The following is a 678-nucleotide window of genomic DNA, read 5'->3' on the forward strand; positions in this document are numbered from 1 at the left end:
AAGGCTCCACCACCCCCCGCCCCTGAGGACCCCAGTGTCTTCCTTCTCTTCCCTGAGGGCCTGGCTTCTGAGGTCCAGGTGTCCTGAGCCCATGTCCATCAGGAAGGGAAGAGCCTGGGCAGTAGGGAGAAGCAGTCCCAGCCACCACTGATGAGCAGCACCACCTTTCCCCAGCTGGTCAAAGATGAACTGGGAAGCAAACCCACCCTTCTACTTCCAGGGTTAAGAGCACTGCACTATACGCTTCTTCATCTAAGGAGTAGCCAGCAAGATTTTGGACTGTCTCACAGAAGATGATGCAAAGAGAAAGATTAGTTCTACAGAGACTGAGTGCCCACTTGAGCCACGTCTTATGCTGGCTGCCAGACATAGAGCGGTGGTCAAGAAAAACCACAACCCCCTCTCTCTCACAGCTCAGAAAGAGGGAAGAGGAAGGAATCTGTGAGAGCAAAGGAAACAGAAGTGGGAAAGAGACAGAAAGTGAAGAACACAAAGTCGAGTCGGAGATCAACGCAGCAAGGGCGGGAGAGGCGGGCAGGGCTGCAGCGGGCCCTGTGCGGGAGGGAGGCCCTGGTGGGGGAGGGCACAGGGAGGCTGGAGACCAGCTGCTGGCCCCCATCCAGGGGCATCTGCCCACAGCTCATATTTTTCTGTCTAGTGACAGCCAAATGAAGAGAA

This window comes from Bison bison, unplaced genomic scaffold, assembly GCF_000754665.1.
Source record: "Bison bison bison isolate TAMUID 2011002044 unplaced genomic scaffold, Bison_UMD1.0 scf7180017864519, whole genome shotgun sequence".
NCBI classification, from domain to species: domain Eukaryota; kingdom Metazoa; phylum Chordata; class Mammalia; order Artiodactyla; family Bovidae; genus Bison; species Bison bison.